This window comes from Carcharodon carcharias, chromosome 15 (assembly GCF_017639515.1).
Source record: "Carcharodon carcharias isolate sCarCar2 chromosome 15, sCarCar2.pri, whole genome shotgun sequence".
Taxonomy (NCBI): domain Eukaryota; kingdom Metazoa; phylum Chordata; class Chondrichthyes; order Lamniformes; family Lamnidae; genus Carcharodon; species Carcharodon carcharias.
The window spans coordinates 90,058,350-90,076,528 of NC_054481.1; the positions used below are offsets into that span (position 1 = coordinate 90,058,350).

Consider the following 18,179-nt stretch of genomic DNA (forward strand, 5'->3'; position numbering starts at 1 on the left):
ACTGAATGGAAATGAAGAGCTGGAATTTTGCCTTTTTTTTGCTTTCTTTTCACCCCCCCCCCCACACACACACACACACACACACACACACACACAAAAAAAAGAAAGAAAACCCTGGGACACTAAAGGAATCTGTACCATCTTATTTGTGATTGATTAATCTAGTATAGCTCAGGATTTGTGTTTTGGCTTATTCCTTAACCCGAAAAATCTACTGTGCTGCAGCATAGTCAGGATAACTCAGTTAGATGCGGACTAATGATCCTTTTCCTATATCTCAACAAAGACCTTTATTAATGTCTCTTACCTATTTGGCAAAGGGTTTTTCCCCAGGACCACTACTGACCAAAATAAAATTCTCCTGTTTGAATGTGATATTGGAAGCTTGACTCAATCGAAAGATCAATTTCAACAGTTTTCAGATAACTTTGCCCCTTTTGTACGCAGCTGTGTTGTAGTGGAACCCAACTGTGATGGTATTTTGTTCACCATGTTGGTGACATCTTGTATTTCTGCTTATCTGCTGATTAAACTGTGGATAGATTTCCTAGCTAAGAATGGTTTTGGTTCACACACAATATCCTAGACTACTGCCTTGTGAAATACTGTTGTATATAAGATTTAAGCTTCAATTTGAATGAGATTAGTGAGATTTCTTCAGTTCAAAGGAGTACCAACAACACCTTATAGCAACCTTAACATAATGGAATGCCCCAAGGTGCTTCACAAAACAACGTAAGACACTGAGCCAAATAAGGAGTTATTAGGTCAAATGATCAAAAGCTTGGTCAGAGAGAGGTTTTAAGGATTTTTGAAAAGCAGGAAAGCGAGGCAGAGGGGTGTAAGGGAGGATATTTCAGAGCTTTGGAACCTAGGTAGCTGAAAGCACAGCTACAATGGTGGATTGATCAAAATTGGGGGCGCACCAGAACTGGAGGAGTAGAGATATCGGAAGGTTGTGGAGTTGGAGGAGATTACAGAAATAAGGAGGGACACGGTCATAGGGGGATTTGAAAATGTGAACGAGAGTTTTAAATCCAAGATGTTGCTTGACTAGGAGCCAGCATAGGTCAGTGAGCACAGGGGTGATAGGTGAGCGAGACTTGATATGAGTTGAGCACGTTGATACACGGGCAGCAGAGTTTTGGATGACCTTGGGTTTAAGGAGGGTAGAATGTGGGAGACCAGCCAGTAGTGTGTTGAAATAGTTGAGTCCAGATGTAGTGAAGACATGAATGAGAGTTTCAGCAGCAGGTGAGCTGAGACAGGAGTGAAGTTAGGACATGTTATGGAGGTGGAAATTGTCAGACTTGGTGATGGCATGAATGAGTTTGGAAGCTCATCTGGGGTCGAATGTGACACCAAGGATGTGAATAGACTGGCTTAATTTCAGACAGTTGCCAGGGAGAGGGATGGAGTCAGTAGCTAGGGAATGGAGTTTGGAGTGGGAACCCAAAACAATGGCTTCAATCTTCCGAATATTTAATCAGAGGAAATATTTGCCCCTCCAATACTGGATGTTGGTTAAGCAGTCTGATAATTTACCCACAGTGGAGGAGTTGAGAGAGGTGGTGGTGCGGTGGGACTGTGTTTAATGAGCATACATGTGAAAACTAATGCCGTGCGTTTGTATAATGTGGCCGAGGGGCAGCATGTAGATGAGGAATAGGAGGAGGTCGGGATAGGTCCTTGGGGGACACCAGAGGTAATGGTGCAGGGGCTGGAAGAGAAGCCATTGCAAGTGATACCCTGGCTACAGTTAGATAAGAACAGAACCAGGTGAGAGCAGTCCCACCCAGCTGGATGACAATGGAGAGGAATAGAGGAGGTTGGTATGATCAACCCTGTCAAAAGCTGTAGACAGGTCAGGAAGGAGGAGGGAAAGTTACATTTGTCACAGTCTCACAGGATGTCAGCAATGGGATGAGTGAAAAAACAAAAACAGAATTACCTGGAAAAACTCAGCAGGTCTGGCAGCATCGGCGGAGAAGAAAAGAGTTGACGTTTCGAGTCCTCATGACCCTTCGACAGAACTTGAGTTCGAGTCCAGGAAAGAGCTGAAATATAAGCTGGTTTAAGGTGTGTGTGTGGGGGGCGGAGAGATAGAGAGACAGAGAGGTGGAGGGGGTTGGTGTGGTTGTAGCGACAAACAAGCAGTGATAGAAGCAGATCATCAAAAGATGTCAACAACAATAGTACAATAGAACACATAGGTGTTAAAGTTAAAGTTGGTGATATTATCTAAACGAATGTGCTAATTAAGAATGGATGGTAGGGCACTCAAGGTATAGCTCTAGTGGGTTTTTTTTTATTTTATATAATGGAAATAGGTGGGAAAAGGAAAATCTTTATAATTTATTGGGAAAAAAAAAAGAAGGGGGAAACAGAAAGGGGGTGGGGATGGGGGAGGGGACTCACGACCTAAAGTTGTTGAATTCAATATTCAGTCTGGAAGGCTGTAAAGTCCCTAGTCGGAAGATGAGGTGTTGTTCCTCCAGTTTGCGTTGGGCTTCACTGGAACAATGCAGCAAGCCAAGGACAGACATGTGGGCAAGAGAGCAGGGTGGAGTGTTAAAATGGCAAGCGACAGGGAGGTTTGGGTCATTCTTGCGGACAGACCGCAGGTGTTCTGCAAAGCGGTCGCCCAGTTTACGTTTGGTCTCTCCAATGTAGAGGAGACCACATTGGGAGCAACGAATGCAGTAGACTAAGTTGGGGGAAATGCAAGTGAAATGCTGCTTCACTTGAAAGGAGTGTTTGGGTCCTTGGACGGTGAGGAGAGAGGAAGTGAAGGGGCAGGTGTTGCATCTTTTGCGTGGGCAAGGGGTTGTGCCATAGGAGGGGGTTGAGGAGTAGGGGGTGATGGAGGAGTGGACCAGGGTGTCCCGGAGGGAGCGATCCCTACGGAATGCCGATAAGGGGGGTGAAGGGAAGATGTGTTTGGTAGTGGCATCATGCTGGAGTTGGCGGAAATGGCGGAGGATGATCCTTTGAATGCGGAGGCTGGTGGGGTGATAAGTGCGGACAAGGGGGACCCTATCATGTTTCTGGGAGGGAGGAGAAGGAGTGAGGGCGGATGCGCGGGAGATGGGCCGGACACGGTTGAGGGCCCTGTCAACGACCATGGGTGGAAAACCTCGGTTAAGGAAGAAGGAGGACATGTCAGAGGAACTGTTTTTGAATGTAGCATCATCGGAACAGATGCGACGGAGGCGAAGGAACTGAGAGAATGGGATGGAGTCCTTACAGGAAGTGGGGTGTGAGGAGCTGTAGTCGAGATAGCTGTGGGTGTCGGTGGGTTTGTAATGGATATTGGTGGACAGTCTATCACCAGAGATTGAGACAGAGAGGTCAAGGAAGGGAAGGGAAGTGTCAGAGATGGACCACGTGAAAATGATGGAGGGGTGGAGATTGGAAGCAAAATTAATAAATTTTTCCAAGTCCTGACGAGAGCATGAAGCAGCACCGAAATAATCATCGATGTACCGGAGAAAGAGTTGTGGAAGGGGGCCGGAGTAGGACTGCAACAAGGAATGTTCCACATACCCCATAAAGAGACAGGCATAGCTGGGGCCCATGCAACCACACCAACCCCCTCCACCTCTCTGTCTCTCTATCTCTCCGCCCCCCACACACACACCTTAAACCAGCTTATATTTCAGCTCTTTCCTGGACTCGAACTCAAGTTCTGTCGAAGGGTCATGAGGACTCGAAACGTCAACTCTTTTCTTCTCCGCCGATGCTGCCAGACCTGCTGAGTTTTTCCAGGTAATTCTGTTTTTGTTTTGGATTTCCAGCATCCGCAGTTTTTTTGTTTTTATCTATGGGATGAGTGAGTTGGACGGGTAGTAGATTGACAAGATTAGCCCCCAGCAGGCGCACTGCATGGGGATGTCTGAGAGAGAGTTAGGTGGGGCAATTTGAATTGTTACTTATAATGAGCCTGCGCTGAGTTTCTCAGTGAGCCCATTGGAGGATGTGAAGAGAGGCACAGAGGGAAGCTGTGGGCTTATCTAAAAGGGACTCAAGCCTGGGTCAGCACCAAGAGAACAGGAAGGCCGAGGAGTACTGAAAGGCTGAGTTAGAGAATTGTAAGGCAGAGTACCTTAGCATAGAGAAGTGAAAGGGGGCATGAGAATAGAAGAGAGACTAGGAAGGGTAGAGAGCAAAGAGGTTAAAAAGAAAGCAAAAGTTGGAATGGAGGGATCGGCTCTGGTCTGGGTCTGCAGCCAAAATGTGCACGCGAAAAGGCGCACGGAGAGCTCAAATTACATAGGTCGAGATATATAAAAATTTTGGTACATAAAAACACAATGGTAAATGGGAAATAGGAAATAGATGGTGATAATAGAAGTGATAAGTGAAGCGAAGAGGTGATAAGAGTTAACCGGTCTGAGGTCCTGTGGTGGGAGAATAATGGCTTGGGAAGGTTGGAATCAGCATGCAGCATCGAGTTGTTGCCAACTTGAAAACTATCTTGTTTGTATTACTGCTGAATGGCTTTGAGTATTAGGTAACATTTTGCTTTTAACAATGAGATTTGAGAAATTTATTGATCTGAAGTGTACATATTTTGGTAGCCAAAAAGAATGAGATTTTTTTCAGTTTATTTTTGTGATAATTTGAAATCCTATAACTATGATAAATCAATATAAGGAACGATTAGAACAGTTGTTAGTTTTCGTTACTGAGGAGTGGAAGTATTAATGGGATTTAATAGTGCAATTTTTTGGGGGGTTCAGCTTTAAGCTTACCTTGTTTCTGGCTCAGTTGATTTAACCAGTACATGTTGCAGGTTAAGCAGTTATGAATAAGCTTTTCATTGAGACTTAAGACTGTTTGCTACCATGGGCAATTGAAATAAGCTGGAACACCATGCTCAGGTGTGCAGATTTACCAATGTCATAAGTCTGCATTTGCAAATTAGTGATCTGGTTAGGAAATTGGCTGAGCGGCAGGAGACAAAGAATGGGCAGATACTTAATAGGCAGCATGTGACTTGTGGTGTCCTGCAAGGATCTGCGGTGGGGCCTCAACGATTCATCATATTTATTAATGACTTAGTTGGTGAGATCAAAAACCAAATATCCAAATTTGCCGGTGACACAGTTGACATTGTAAGTGTCTAGATGGAAGCGCAACATTACAAAGAGATATTGATAGATTAAATTAATGAGCAAAACCATGGGAAAATAGATTTCAAGTCAAGCATGTGTGAAGTCATCTACTTTGCTTGTGAAAAGGATAAAAAAGAGTAATTTATAAATAGTGAAAAGCTTCAAATAGTGGAGGCTCAAAGAGTGGTGGGTGTGTTTTTTCAGGTGCGTAGTCATTACAGCTATTCAGAAGGAGGCTATTCAGTCCATTGAATCCATACCTTAGAATTCTCCATAGAGCAATTAAGCCAGTCCCATTGTCCTGCTCTAACCTGTAGCCCTGCAAGTTTATTTCTCTCAAGTCCCCATCCAGTTTCCTTTTGGAATCATTGATCATCCAAACTTGCACCGCCCTTGTAGGTAGTGAGTTCCAGACCATTCCTACTCACTGCGTACAAATTTCTTGCTCACATCCCGCCTGTATCTTTTGCCCAAATCTGTGCCCTATAGTCCTTGTACCATAAGCTAATGGAAACAGCTTTTCTTTAACTATCTAATCTAAATCTGTTGTATTCTTGTGCACCTATATTAAGTCTCCCCTCATAGATCATTAAAATGTCATTGAAAGGTAAAGAGAATATTAAAAAGGCTATTGGCTGTTTGTCTTTATGTCTGGAGGATCAGAATGCAAGGGAGCAGAGGTCTTGTTTCAACCCTACAAGTTGGAGTACTGTGGGCATCATGCGTTAGGAAAGATTTGTTGGCCTTGGAGGGAGTGAGGAACAATTGCCCAAACTAGGATTCCCTGGAATTTAAAGGGTTATAAGACCATAAGACATAGGAGCAGAAATTAGGCCATTTGGCCCATCGAGTCTGCTCCGCCATTCAATCATGGCTGATAAGTTTCTCAACCCCATTCTCTTGCCTTCTCCCCGTAACCTTTGATCCCCTTACTAATCAAGAAGCTATCTATCATGGTGTTAACTACACTCAGTGACCTGGCCTCCACAGTCTTCTGTGGCAATGAATTCCATAGATTCACCACTCTCTGGCTAAAGAAGTTTCTCCTCATCTCTGTTCTAAAAGGTCTTTCCTTTACTCTGAGGCTGTGCCCTTGGGTCCTAGTCTCTCCTACTAATGGAAACATCTTCCCCCACGTCCACTCTATCCAGGCCTTTCAGTATTCTGTAAGTTTCAATCAGGTCCCCCCTCATCCTTCTAAACTCCATCGAGTATAGACCCAGAGTCCTCAAACGTTCCTCATATGTTACGCCTTTCATTCCTGGGATCATTCTCGTGACCCTCCTCTGGACCCTCTCCAGGGCCAGCTCATCCTTCCTGAGATACAGGGCCCAAAATTGCTCTCAATATTCTAAATATGGTCTGACCAGAGCCTTATAAAGCCTCAGCAGCACATCCTTGCTTTTATATTCTAGTCCTCTCGAAATAAATGCCAACATTGCATTTGCCTTCCTAACTACTGACTCAACCTGCAAGTTAACCTTGAGAATCCTGGACTAGGACTCCCAAGTCCCTTTACACTTCAGATTTCTGAATTCTGTCCCCATTTAGAAAATAGTCTATGCCTCTATTCTTCCTACCAAAGTGCATGACCTCACACTTCCCCACGTTGTATTCCATTGCCACTTGTTTGCCCATTCTCCTAACCTGTCTGAATCCTTCTGCAGCTTCCCCGCCTCAATACTACCTGAACCTCCACCTATCTGTATCATCTGCAAACTTAGCCAGAATGCCCTCAGTTCCTTCATCTAGATCATTAATATATAAAGTGAAAAGTTGTCCCAACACTGACCCTTGCAGAACTCCACTAGTCACCGGCTGCCATCCTGAGAAGGACCCCCTTATCCCCACTCTCTGCCTCCTGCCAGACAGCCAATCTTCTATCCATGCTAGTACCTTGCCTCTAACACCATGGGCTCTTATCTTACTGAGCAGCCTCCTGTGTGGCACCTTGTCAAAGGCCTTCTGGAAGTCCAAGTAAATAACATCCATTGGTTCTCCTTTGTCTATTCTGCTCGTTACCTCCTCAAAGATTTCTAACAGATTTGTCAGGCATGACCTCCCCTTGATGAAACCATGCTGACTTTGCCCTATTTTACCATGCACTTACAAATATTTTGAAATCTCATCCTTAATAATGGACTCAAAATCTTACCAATGACCGAGGTCAGGCTTATTGGCCTCTGTCTTTTGCCTCACTCCCTTCTTAAACGGGGGGTTACATTAGCGATTTTCCAGTCTTCTGGTACCCTCCCTGACTCCAGTGATTCCTGCATGATCACCACTAACGCCTCCAAAAGGCTTCTTTTTTCTGTGTGGGCTATGGCATGTATTTATTGGAATTCCTTTACAGACTGGGCTGAGATTTGAACAGATAATTTATAGAGTCTAAACCTAGCACCTTAACTGCTGGGCCACCAGTGACCATTAAATCATTACCGTTATGGGGTGGTTTGATCAATGTTTAAAGGTATTAAAGGGAATAGATAGGGTAAATAGAAATTATTTCTGCTGGTTGGAGAGCCTATGATTAGACATATTAGGAAAATTAGAGTCAGACCTTTTAGGACTGAAATTAGGAAATATTTCTTCACACAGTGCAGTAGCTGTCATCCGCAAACAGCAATTGATAGTCGATCAATTAATTTTAAAAATGAGAGGGATTTTTGTTAACCAAACGTATGAAGGGTTATGGGGTAATGGCAGATGTGTGAAGTTCAGTCGCAGACCAACCATGATCTTGTTGAATGGCAGAACAGGCTCAAAGGGCTAAATGGCCTACTCCTGTTCCTACATTACACCACACTGAATGATTATGTCCCCTTTCCCCCTCCCACCGTTGTGCTTTCTGAAGAGGAAGTGGGTACGCTTACAATGCAAAACTTTTAAGTTGCTGATGCCACAAATGTCAATTTTCAGATCGTTTAAGAAATCAGACACGTTTGCCAATGTGCACAAGCTATGGCATTCTGCCCAGTTTACAGTGTATTAATGGCAAAACATTTTTTCTTCATTCATGGGATGTGGGCATCGCTGGCTGGGTGAGCATTTATTGCCCATCCCTAATTTCCCTTGAGAAGATGATGGTGAGCTGCCTTCGTGAACTGCTGCAGGTCATGTGGTATAGGTACATCCGTAGTGCTGTTAGGAAGGGAGTGCCAGGACTTTTACTTGTGACAATGAAGGAACAGTGATATATTTCCAAGTCAGGATGATGAGTGTCTTGGAGGCAAACTTCCAGGTGGTGGTGTTTACATGTGTCTTCTGCCTTTGTCCTTCTAGATAGGAGCAGTCTTGGTCGTGGGTTTGGATTGTGCTGTCTAAGGAGCCTTGGTGAGTTCCTGCAGTGTTCTTGTAGATGGTCTGCACTACTGCCATTGTGCGTTGGTGGTGGAGGGAGTGAATGTTTGTGGAAGAGGTGGTAATCAAGTAGGTTGTTTTGTCCTGGATGGTGTTGAGCTTCTTGAGTATTGTGGGAGCTGCACTCATCCAGGCAAATAGAGAGTATTCCATCACACTCTTGACTTGTGCCTTGTAGTTGGTGGACAGGCATTGGGGAGTCAGGAAATGAGTTATTCACTGCAGGATTCCTAGCCTTTGACCTGCTCTTGTAGCCACAGTATTTATATGACTAGCCCAATTCAGTGTTGCATCCTCAATGATTGGGTTGGGGGGGGGGCCAGCACATTAGTACAAAAGATAAGGTTATTGCCTTTGCCAGAAGTGCCGAGGGGATGATTCATCGTGGCCTCCTCTAGAGGTCCCCAGCAATACAGATACCGGCCTTCAGTCAATTCAATTCACTCTATGTGATACCAAGAAACGGCTGAAGACACTGGATACTGCAAAGGCTTCGGGCCCTGACAACATTCTGGCAATAGTACTGAAGACTTGTACTTCAGAACATGCTGCGCCCCAGGCCAAGCAGTTCCAGTCCAGCTACCACAGTGGCATATACCTGGCAATGTGGCAGGACAAACCCAACCTGGCCAATTACCACCCCATCAGTCTACCCTTGATCATCAGTAAATTGATGGAAAGGGTCATCAACAGTGCTATCAAGTGGCATTTGCTTATCAATAACCTGCTCACTGACGCTTAGATTGGGTTCCACCAGGGCCACTCAGCTCCTGACTTTATTAGAGCCTTGGTTCAAACACAGACAAAAGAGCTGAACTCCAGAGGTGAGGTGAAAGTGGCTGCCCTTCGCAATAAGGCAGCATTTGACTGAGTGTGGCTCAAAGAGCCTGAGCAAAACTGGAGTTAGTGGGAATCCGGGGGAAACCTCTCTGCTGGTTGGAGTTATATCTAGCACAATGAAGATAGGAGTGGTTGTTGGAAGTCAATCATCTCAGCTCCAGGATAAGACAGCAGGACTTCCTCAGGGTAGTGTCCTAGGCCCAACCATCTTCAGTTGCTTCATCATTGACCTTCCATCATAAGGTCAGAAGTGAGAATATTCGCTGATGATTGCACAATGTTCACCATTTACGACTCCTCAGATACCGAAGCAGTCATGTCCAAATGCAGCAAAATCTGGACAATATCCAGGCTTAGGCTCGGGCTCCAAGCTCCAACAAGAGAGAATCTAACCATCGCCCCTTGACATTCAGTGGCATTACCATTGCTGAGTCCTCCACTAACAAAATCCTGGGGGGGTTACCATTGACCAGAAACTGAACTGGACTGTCCTGTAAATACTCTGGCTACAAGAGGAGATCCGAGGCCAGGAATCCTGTGGCGAGTAACTCACCACCTTATTTCTCCAAAGACTGTCCACCATCTACAAGATACAAGTCACGAGTGTAATGGAATATTTTCCACTTGCTCAGATGAGTGCAGCTCCAACAACATTAAAGAAGCTTGGCACCATCCAGGACAAAACAACTGGTTGATTGACATCCCATCCACAAACACTCACTCCCTCCACCACCACCAACACACAGTAGTAGCAGTGAGGACCAGCTACAGGGTGCACTGCAGGAAATCACTCTCCACCCCAGGTCCCCGATGGTAAAGGGGACGAGCCCTCCACTCGGGACATCTGCTGCCAGACAGCAACAGCGTACCCATTTATAACTCCTTTGGTTAACCAATTAAACTAAATTAACAAAATAAGGGGCAAATTAAATGGCAGCCCTGTACCCATTTTAGGTGAGCCAATGCCCATCACCTGTTTTAACAATGAAATTACCTTAATGTAATTGCCAGTCAACAAGATGATTGTTGTTGGACGTTGATGATGTAATTACTCATACATTGACAGATTCACCTCTTTTTCTTTTAATTTAAAGCTTTTGAAAAATTCAAGAACGTTCTTTTCAAATAAAGCGGAAGGAAATAAAGTCATGTATTTTTACATTTTTACATTTATAGATCCCACATTTCCTTTACCATTACAAAGCAAAAAAAAAAATATTGGTTTTGCATTTCGTTATTATAGCAGAAGACACCCTTCTAATACATTTAGTAATTTCTTAGAGCAGGCACTTCTTTTTGTAAAACAGTCTGATAATAGGTGACTTGTGTCACCCCATCATATGTTAGAGATCTCCCTTCTCTCTAACATTTATGCTAGCTAGGTCAATTCTCAGCCTTTTTTCAGCTACACTGGATGTTACTTGCCACTTGTCAGCCCAAGCCTGGATATTGTTCCGGTCTTGCTTCATTTGGACATGGACTGCTTCAGTATCTGAGGAGCCGTGAATGGTGCTGAACATTGTGCAATCATCAGCGAACGTCCCCACTTCTGGCTTTATGATGGAAGGAAGGTCATTGATGAAGCAGCTGAAGATGGTTGGGCTGAGGACACTACCCTGAGGAACTCCTGCGGCGATGTCCTGGAGCTGAGATGACTGACCTACAACAACCACAACCATCTTTCTTTGTGCTAGGTATGACTCCAACCAGTGGAGAGTATTCCCCCTGATTCCCATTGACTGCAGTTTTGCTCGGGCTCCTTGATGCCACACTGTTATCAAATATGGTTTTGATGTCAAGGGCAGTCACTCTCACCTCACCTCGGGAGTTCAGCTCTTTTGTCCATGTTTGAACCAAGACTGTAATGAGGTCAGGAGCTGAGTGGCCCTGGCAGAACCCAAGCTGGGCGTCAGTAATCAGGTTATTGCTAAGCCATTGCTGCTTGATAGCACTGTTGATGACCCCATCCATTACTGATGATTGAGAGTAGACTGATGGGGCAGTAATTGGCTGGGTTGGATTTGTCCTGTTTTTTGTGTACAGGACATACCTGGACAATTTTCCACATAACCGGGTAGATGCCCGTGTTGCAGCTGTACTGAAACAGCTTTGCTAGAGGCGTAGCAAGCTCTGGAGCACAAGTCTTCAGTACTATTGTCGGAATACTGTCAGGGCCCATAACCTTTGCAGTACCCAGTACCTTCAGCCTTTTCTTGATGTCACATGAAGTGAACCGAATTGGCTGAAGACTGGCATCTGTGACGCAGGGGTCTTCTGGAGGAGGCCAAGATGGATCATCCACTTGGCACTTCTGGCTGAAGATTGTAGCAAATACTTCAGCCTTATCTTTTGCACTTATGTGCTGGGCTCTTCTATCGTTGAGGAAGGGGATATTTGCGGGGCCTCCTCCTCCAGTGAGTTGTTTAATTGTCCACCACCATTCACGACTAGCTATGGCAGGACTGCCGATCTTAGATCTGATCCATTGGTAGTGGGATCGCTTAGCCGTTGCTGCTTATGCTGTTTGGCATGCAAGTAGTCCTGTGTTATAGCTTCACCAGGTTGACACCTCATTTTTAGGTATGCCTGGTGCTGCTCCTGGCATGCCCTCTTGCAGCGTTCATTGAACCAGGGTTGATCCCCTGGCTTGATGGTAATGGTCGAATGGGGGATATGCCAGGTCATGAGGTTACAGATTGTGTTCGAGTACAATTCTGCTGCTGATGTGACATGAGTTGGTCTGAGTTGAGTGGAATGCCTGAGGTGGCAGCTGCAGCTAAGAGCGGTGCGTCCCGCAAGGTGTCGAAACAGTTGCTGATTAAAGCCACCAAGAAGCCGCCTAAGAAGTGGAGAAAACCTCGCATGCAGAGCTATTCCATTTGCATGTACAGGGTGCTGTCCCAGGTCCACCCTTCCACCAAGATCTCATCTAAGGCCATGAGTGTTATGAATTCCTTCGTTGTCGACATTTTCGAGCGCACCGCCTCTGAGGCTTTGCATCTTATTCACTACCACAAGCACCACACCATCTCGGCCAGGGAGATCCAGAGTGCCATCCGATGGTGCCAGGGGAATTGACCAAACTCCGAAGGCACTAAAGCAGTCACCAAATACACCAATTTAGGTACACAATTCTAAAGATTATATTAAAAAAAAATACAATTCTGCTGCTGCTGATGGCCCACAATGCCTCACGGGGTGTCCAATCTTGAGTTGCTAGATCTGTTTGAAATCTATCCCATTTAGCATGGCAGTCGTTCCACACAACACAATGGAGGGTATCCTCAAGGTGAAGACTGGACTTTGTCTCCACAATGACTGTGTGGTGGTCACTCCTACCGATACTGTCATGGACAGATGCTTCATGGTGAAGATGAGGTCAAATATGTTTTTCCCTCTTGTTGGTTCCCTCACCACCTGCCGTTATCTCCAGTCTAGCAGCTATGTCATTTAGGACTCAGCCAGCTCGGTCAGTAGTGGTGCTATCAAGCCACTCTTAATGTTGGACATTGAAGTGGTGTTCAACATGGAGGAGCACTGATTCATCAGCTGAGGTTACGTGGTAATCCGGAGGTGGTTTCCTTGCCTTGGTTGACCTGATGCCAAGAGATTTCATGGGATCCAGAGTCAATGTTGAAGACTCACACCTGGCTCAACTCCCCCCAGACTGTCACCTCTGCTGGGTCTGTCCTGCTGGTGGGACAGGACATTTATCTGTAAGGTATGATTTCGTGAGGATGACTATGTAATGTTGCTTGACTAGTCTGTGAGACAGTTCTTCAAATTTTGACACTAGCCCCCAGAAGTTAGTTGCAGGGTTGACAGGGCTGTGATTGCTGTTGTCATTTCCGGTGGACCATCCAGCTTCATTCCTTTTTTGTGACTTTTTAGTGGTTTATTACAGGTGAGTGGCTTGCTTGAACATTTCAGAAGGCATGTAAGAGTAACCCTGTACGTCAGACCAGGTAAGGACGGCAGACTTCCGTGGTCATTATTAGACTTTTAATTCCAGATTTTTATTGAATTCAAATGCCACCATCTGCTGTGGTGGGATTCGAACCCTGGGTCTCTGGATTACTGGTCCAGCGACAATACCACTACGCCATTTCCTCCCCCCTAAGAAAGTGTTTTCCCAAAAATTATTTTGGAGTAGAAGCCAGTTGGTCTAGGAGAGTGTCTTTTCCATAGAATTGTGCCCCCGTCAATACTAACAGTCTATCAACACGGGAAATGTGTGCACAATTGAGCAACCTAAATGCTAATGCCGACTCTGGGATTTCAAGTTCAAATCTCTGTAGTCTCATATGCCACTTATCAAAATCCATGAAATATTCTTCCATGGACTGATCATCTGTTTTCCTAAACCTATCAAAGATTGGCCAAACTTCATATGCTTCCAACAACTCATTCTTTTTTGTAAAACTTATCCAAAAATTGGATAGATATGGTGACCAGATTTAGTCAATTCCTCTTCATTGTCCAAGTCATCCACTTCCATTCTGAAAATACTTTACTGCTAATTGTACTCTTTTCTGGTAATGATAAAAGCCAAGGCCATACCTTGCTTCTTCCAGGGTAAAGAGGTAACCCATGTCCACATTTCCACTTTGTATTTCCACTGGCGATATGGGTCAGACTCAGAAAAAGTTGTTGGATAGTCAAAACTTGAGATTTTGCACTGTCCTTCCGCCATTCTGTATCTTAAATTGTTAGCAGCAGTATGCTTCTTTAACCTCAGAGGATTGAGACAAAAAAACTTGACATATGGCAAATAATCACCAAAGCTTAAAGTTCATCACCTGCTATAATAACAGTAAGTGCTTGTCGTGGAAGAATGTGTTCAAAGCTAGTCTTTTACCTCAAATTGGTTTATTCTCAAGACAGTTCTGCAGTGTAGCAGACTCTCCCAGTCCCTTCCACTCTGGAGTGTTACAGCTGTACCCACTTATTTTTTTTTCTAACTTCAATTAATTTTATCGTGAATGTGTACTGGAAGAAAGGGTTCGGACCCCGTTGGAGGCTGTGGAGGAGCGGCTGCGGTGGCGGGGCCCGAGGGACCCCTGGGCCTGCAATGAGGCCTGGCTGTTCAGCGGAGGCTTTGCTAAACCAATTGCCTTCAGTGATATCTTCTTTCGAGGCTTCAAGTGGGGATCTACAGCACTTGTCATGGCCTTGGGTGTTGAATATGCACTATTTTCTCCCAAGAAGAACGGAGGACATCACTAGAGAATGAAAACTGAGAGCACTGAAATTCTGTGGAACTTTCAGCATTTCCCCGCTTTTCCACTTTGGGTGGGCTGTAACTAGTGTATCAAATGAGAAACAAACATCTGTATAGAATAAAATAATCTATTGAATCAGTAAAATAAAACACACAGAATGCAGTTTAGAACTGGATAACTTGGCCCATGTCCATCACCTGTTCTAACAAGCAGTTGTCTTAACAATTGCTATACAATGTAATTGCCAGTCACCAAGAAGATTGTCATTGGACTTGACAATGTAATTACTGATACATTGACAGAGGATATCCTCAATGTGAAGACTGGACTTCGTTTCCACAAGGACTCTGCGGTGGTCACTCCTACTCATACTGTCATAGACAGATGCATCTGCCGCAGGCAGGTTGGTGAGGACAAGTATGTTTCTTGCTCTTGCTGATTCCCTCACCACCTGCCGCCGACTTGTTCATTAGGATTCTGCTAGCTCGGTCTGTAGTGGTGCTATCAAACCAATCTTGGTGATGGACATTGAAGTCCCCCACTGAGAGTAAATTCTGTGCCCTTGACGCCTTCAATGCTTCCTTCAACTGGTGTTCAACATGGAGGAATACCAATTCATCAGCTGACTGGGGTGGGAGCGTGGTGAGCAGTGGCAGTATGTGGTAATTAGCAGGAGGTTTCTTGCCTGTGTTTAATCTGATGCCACGAGACATCATGGGGTCCAGAGTCGATGTCACGGACTCCCAGGAGAACTGCCCCACCGACTGCATACCACTGTGCTGCAACCTCTGGTGGGTCTGTGTAGCTGGTGGACGGGATATACGCAGAGATGGTGATGGTGGTGTCAGGACATTATCAAGTATGATTCCATGAGTGTGACTATGTCAGACTGTTGCTTGACTAATCTGTGGGACAGCTCTCCCAATTTTGGCACAGGCCCCCTGATGTTAGCAAAGAGGAATTGGCAGGGTCAACAGGGCTGAGTTTGTCGTTGTTGTTTCTAGTGCCTAGGTCACTGCTGAGTGATCCATCCAGTTTCACTCCTCATTGACATTTTAGCGGTTTGATGCAACTGAGTGGCTTGCTAGGCCATTTCAGAGAGCATTTAAGAGTTAACCACATTGTTGTGGATCTGGGGTCACAGGTAAGGACAGCAGATTTCCTTTGCTAAAGCACATTAATGAACAAGATGGGTTTTTACGACAAATGACAATGGTTTCTTGATCATTTTTACTGAATTCAAACTCCACCATCTGCCATGGTGGGACTTGAACCCAGGTCCCCTGGAGCATTACTTTGGGTCTCTGGATTGCTAGTCCAGTGACAATCGTACAATACAATAATACGCCACCACCTCCCCTATGTTGAGTTGGGTTTGCTGAGAGACGTTGGATGTTTCACCTCCCTGCTGCTGGCTGAAAAGTAGCACAGTGAAATGTTTTTGGCGGCTGAAGGATGAATAACCAGATGGTACAGATTTAAACTGATTGGCAAAAGAACCAGTGGCGTCATGAGGAAAACCTTTTTTCCGCAATGAGTAGTTAGGGTTTGGGATGCACTTCCAGAGTGGGTGGTGGAAACATATTCAGTTATAACCTTCAAAGGGGAATTGATGAACACTTGAACATAAAAACTAGGAGCAGGAGTAGGCAATTCAGCCCCTCGAACCTGCTTCGCCATTCATTACAATCATGGCTGATCTCATTTTGGCCTCAACTCCAAATTCCCGTCCTCTCCCCATAACCTTTCAACCCATTACTAATTAAAAATCTGTCTTATCTCCTCAAATTTATTCAGCGTCCCGGCATCCACTGCATTCTGAGGTCGTGAATTCCACAGATTCTCGATCCTTTGAGAAAAGTAATTCCTCCTCATCTCTGATTTAAACCTACCACCCCTTAGCCTAAAATTATGGCCTCTTGTTCTAGAATGCCCCACAATGGGAAACATCCGCTCCATGTCTACTTTGTCTATCCCCTTTATCATCTTATATACCTCAATTAGATCTCCCCTCATCCTTCTAAACTCTAGCGAGTATAGGTCTAAACTGCTCAAATCTTATAAAACAAGCTTCGCGTCTCTGGAATCAATCTGGTGAACCTCCTCTGAAACGCCTCCTGTGCAACTACATCCTTCCTCAAGTAAGGGGACCAAAACTGTGCACAGTACTCCGGGTGCGGTCTCACCAATGCCTTGTACAGTTGCAACAGCATTCCCTATTTTTATACTCCATTCCTTTAGCAATAAGTGCCAAAATTCCATTTGCCTTCCTTATTACCTGCTGTACCTGCATACTAGCTTTCAGCGATTCATGCACGAGGACACCCAGATCCCTCTGCACTGAAGCATTCTGAAGTTTCTCTCCATTTAAATAATGTCGCTTTTTTATTCTTCCGACCAAAATGGATAACCTCACACTTATCCACGTTAAACTTCATCTGCCAAATTTTGGCCCATTCACCTAACCTGTCCATATCCATTTGTAAATTTCTTATTTCTTCCTTACAACTTACTTTCCCACCTATTTTGGTGTCATCTGCAAATTTAGCTATAGTACCTTTATCCCTGAATCCAAGTCATTGATATAGATAAAATTGCAGAGTAAAGAGCAAATAAAAATAATGTGTTCATATATATGAACGTATTATCACTAAGTGAATGTTAACTGTGGAAATATATTAAATTACTGTCTTCATATTCTAATCTTGAGTCCAATATCATTGCTGTTCAGGATTTTGGAGATTTAATCCATTGTTAGGATGGTGAAAATGTAGATGCTTGTTCTCATCTTGATCAGGGTTTAGTTTGGGAAGGCTGTAGAGAGAGAAGGTATGAAGTAATGAAGAGATTTTCATCTGTAGTTGAGAATTTCAAATTGGAGGCATCAGATGACCCTGAGCTGGTATAGATATGTCAGAAAGGCTATAGACAGCAGGAGTTTTGGGTGAGGTAAAGTTTATGGAAGAGAATGATAGGCTAGCCAGGAGAGGAATAGAGCAGTGGAAGCTGATGGTAACGAAGGATGGATAAGGGACTCAGTAGCAGACTATTGAAAATGCAAACTTTTGTACTATTTAGTATTTTGTTTGCTAGAGATTCTCTGTTGTCAAAATATCTGGGTGCAGAAGTGTTCTTGTAATGGTGGAATTTCAGGCAATAATTTTCTCATTTTTGTCTTTGAAAAATTGTGCCGTAATTTAGATTTTCAGAATTATTGGGCAATTGTGTGTTGAAGTGGAGTTGCCCAAATGCAATTGCTACAGCAAATTGGATTTTGGAGCTGGAATAATTAACCTGCATCAGTTAGTCGCCAGTCTGCAAATTTGATCCTCTTTGTTTTTTAGTACATATATATTTCTGTTGCACTTAAATATTTGTGGCTTTGTTGTACTAAGGACAGATTTTTAATGCTGCCTGGTGGCTGTGTATATGCTTGAAAACTTTGCACAGTTGTATTCTGTAACTACTTAACCAGATGGCCAGATATCTGATTTTGGCAATAATCCAGGCAGATGACAGCATTCAGTTGCACTATGGTCAGGTTACCTACACTGTGAGTGTAGTACGCAGACGAAGTTGAATGTCCAACTTTCATTAACATGGGAGTCTTGCTTGATAGTTGTCGGGCAGTAGGATCAGT

At 44.4% G+C, this 18,179-nt stretch overlaps 1 protein-coding gene across 7 annotated transcripts in view; it reads left to right on the forward strand.

Moving 5' to 3' along the window:
• Positions 1–18,179, forward strand: part of LOC121288721 (eukaryotic translation initiation factor 4 gamma 3-like) — a 331,740-nt gene that overhangs the window by 35,694 nt on the left and 277,867 nt on the right. The gene's annotated exons all lie outside the window — the stretch shown is intronic.